Source organism: Pinus tabuliformis, chromosome 6 (genome assembly GCF_031772625.1).
Source record: "Pinus tabuliformis cultivar Carrire ecotype Pingquan chromosome 6, CPIR1, whole genome shotgun sequence".
Taxonomy (NCBI): domain Eukaryota; kingdom Viridiplantae; phylum Streptophyta; class Pinopsida; order Pinales; family Pinaceae; genus Pinus; species Pinus tabuliformis.
The window spans coordinates 1288546964-1288551060 of NC_142292.1; positions in this window are offsets into that span (position 1 = coordinate 1288546964).

Here is a 4097-nt window from a genome sequence, read left to right on the forward strand (position 1 = left end):
TTTTAATAATAAGAAAATATGTTTACAATATAGTACTGGTGTAGACTCATACCAGTATGTAAGCTTCTACCTGCAGAAGGTTACAACCTTCTCTCGTTTTCCAGCTTCTACTGGAAGCGAGCTACAACCCCCTAGCTCTTGTACTAGCCAATATGTTTACTAGTACGTAGGTGCCAGCCTAAAAAAAACTCCACTCTTCCACCAGGGACCACGTTTCATGAATTTTTAGACTGGATACTCCTGGATCACAACACCACAAGCTGAACGCCACGTTTCATCAAATTTTCACACTGGACCCATCAAATCCTTTTAAACTTAAATTGCATCAACCAATATTTAGTTAATCTGAACAATCAGATCATTGACACCAGAACATTGTGCTGAAGCCAGATCCTTGCATCATCATCCAGAACCAGCTGTAACCTCAAAAATCATGCATTAGAGTGTATACGCTACTTGGTTGAACTCGAACTATGTGTATATGCTACTTCCTTTAACCCAACTTGTGTATATCTCTAAAGATACTGAATCATACACTTTTGAACCACAAACTGTACCAATCAGTGACATTCTGAAGATCTATTGTCATATTACAGAGTTCAAAATAGATAGCAGCAAGGATCACCCTTCCTTCTCAATCAATCAGTCAATTAGACTCAATATTCTTATACAACAATTCTACATTCAGATCTAAGAGGACTTCATTGACAGACATTAGTAAAACAACAAAATTTGATCAGATAGACCAGTCATATCTGAACATAAGCTTTTCTTTTTGTATATGCTACTTGGAAGAGTCGAACCTGCGTGTACACACGCTTTTGCCAAGACGAACCTGCATAAAGATCTGCAACTTTTGACTCAAAACTTTGCTGCAATTCCAAACTTCAGATAAACCAAGATCATGATAGATAACAAATAGAATAGGCGCAAAATATCAGATCTAGTCACAACCAATATCAGATCATTCAAGAGTAAGTCATTTCAAGTCTCATGATTCCTGATCCAATGTTGAACTCAAGGTGCACATGAATATTTCAGATCCAGTCCCAAACATAACCCTGCAACATAATATATACTTCAGATAGATATATTCCTTAGAATATCATTGCTTGCACACCCTTTTGCCTAATGATCTTCTCCTCCTTATATACTCTTAGGCCTTTCTCAATACCTTGGACCAAAACCACTTAGGACCAATACCTAGGGTCAATACCTTGCACCAAATGCCTCGAACCAATTACCTTGGACCAAAATATCTTGTACCAAAAACTTTGTTTTCCAACATGTACTCACTTTTCCTCCTGTGAAAGTGCATGAATATGTTATATGCTACTTTTGTTCTATTAAACCACATGTATACGTGCCTTGCACAAAGTGAACTAGTGTATATCTCTCTTTCTTCATTCTTTAGAGTCTGATCTGTAATCCTTTGTTGTTGACCTGCTGCACTGTGAACTTTCATCTGAGTGAGTTGCCATCACGGAAAATACTTGTATCCTAATGCCAACAATCTCCCCCTTTGGACTTGATGGCAACAAGAACACCAAGACACTCTCCCCCTTTGACATCAAGGGCAAAGGGTGGACCAAGATATTCTCTCCCCTATGCTGTTCATGCTCCCATTGAGTACATGCTGAATTCTTTGGTTGAGCTCCCCTTTGTACATGTTGAGATGCACTGAAACTATCCATGCTCCCCTGAGCATAAGAAAAGTCTACAAAAATATTCTCCAAAAGAATAACATGACTCTATAACTCAACTATGTGAGTATGACCTTCCTATCACCAATGACGCATACATACATCCATCTCCCAACCAAGTGGGGATATACAAAATTTGACTCATCCACCCAACCAAGTGGGGATATACTAATTGTTTATACATGACAGAATATAATTACATCATCCATCCCATGCAAAGTGGGGATACAAATTACATCATTTGTCCAATAGGACTCATTCAAATGTTTGAGAAGACATATCACACCCTAGACTTTTACATGACTTAAGCAACAAAAAGTATAAATATCTGAAGCCATAGCTAGACTCAGCAACCATAATGCCAACAATGCAGAATGTGAGTGAAGGCTAATGCTCCCCCTAAACCTGTGCTACCTGTGCATTGTTAACAAGTCAATTATCAAGGCATCTTTGTTAGTTAGATAAAAATTAATGAACAAAGCATATCAATAGATTGTAATCATCAACATCAGGCAGAGAACCCATATCAGAGCCTGCCCCACTATTTTTCTTGTCGGAAAAACATATACGCTCCTTGACCCACAGAAACCCATGTGTGTACGTGACTATACTTCATGAAACACGCGTATAATAACCTTTCTTTGAAAAAATAGATTTAATAGTAGGATGGTACAACAACTACTCCCAGCTTATGTCTGAGATATTCAAATGTTTCTTTGGGCAGTGGTTTAGTGAATATATCAACAACCTGTTCTTTGGAGGGAACATACTCCAATTTGACCTTTTGTTCAAGAACTTGTTCACATAGAAAATGGTATTTGATGGGTATTTGCTTGGTCTAGGAGTGCATGACTAGATTCTTTGAAATATTGATGGCACTTGTATTATCACATAGAATGGAGATGGGTGGAGTATATGTGATCTGAATGTCTTGCAAGGTTTGTATCATCCAAAGTAGTTGTGTGAAGCAAGATGCAGAAGCCATATATTCTGATTCAGCTATGGATAAAGCAATTGAACTTTGTTTCTTGCTGAACCAAGACACTAACCTAGAACCCATATAGAATGCACCACCACTAGTTCGTTTTCTGTCATCAACACTTCCTGCCCAATCTACATCTGTATATGCATGAAGAGTAAGATCTGCATCTCTAGGATACCATAAACCAAAGTCCTGAGTTCCTTGAAGATATTTGAAAATTATTTTGACTACCTGAAGGTGTGATTCCTTTGGATTTGCTTGGAATCTTCCAACTATTCCCACTGCATGCATGATGTCAGGTCGGGTACCTATTAGATAAAGCAGACTTCTAATCATGGATCTGTAAGTTGGTTGATGCACTACTGCTGATTCATCATTTGAGCTGAGACTGCATCCTGTTACAATTGGGGTACATACAGGTTTAGAATCTTCCATTCCATACCTTTTTCAAGATCTGTTTGAGATATTTGGTTTGTGAAAGAAAAATGCCATCTTTATTTTGTTGAACTTGTAGACTGAGAAAATAGGTAAGTTCACCAAGCAAGGACATTTAAAATTCTTGCTGCATTACTGAAGCAAAATTTTGAATCATGGATTCTTCATTGCTACAAAAATGATATCATCAACATAAACAATAATAATGAGCAATTTATTAGTTTCAATCTTTGTATATAGATTGCTATCTGCTAAACCTTTTGTAAAACCTTGTTGGTGTAGATTTTTGTCAAGGCGGTAATACCAGGCCCTTGGAGCCTGTTTCAGACCATAGAGGGCCTTTTTGAGTTTACATACAAGTTTTGCATCATTTCCAAGAATGAATCCTTCTGGCTGTTCAATATAAAATTCTTTTTCTAAATCTCCATTTAGGAAGGCTGATTTTACATCCATTTGGTATACTTTGAATTTATGAAAGCTAGAAAGAGCACGAAACATGCTTATGGCTTCAAGTCTAGCAACAGGTGCAAAAGTTTCTTCAAAATCTATACCTTCTTGTTGAGCATACCCTTTACAAACAAGTCTGGCCTTGTTTCTAATGACTTCTCCATTTTCATTCAGCTTGTTTTTGAATATCCATTTAGTTCCTATAATATTTCTATCATGAGGTCTAGGAACTAATTCCCAAATATCATTTTTTTCAATTTGTTCAAGTTCTTCATCCATGTCCTTGACCCAAAATTCATCTTTGCATGCTTCTTTTACATTTTGAGGTTTGATGGAGGATAGTAATGCTAGATAGCTTGAGCTCCTTGTAATAGTTCTTCTTGTCTGTACACTTGCCTCTTTTTCCCCTAAAATTTGAGTTTCTGGATGATTTTTCTGAACATACCTGGATGAAGTCTTTTCTTCTACCATTATCTCTTCTTCTGGTGCTTCATTGGTTTCTTCGTCAATATGATTTTGATTTGATGTGG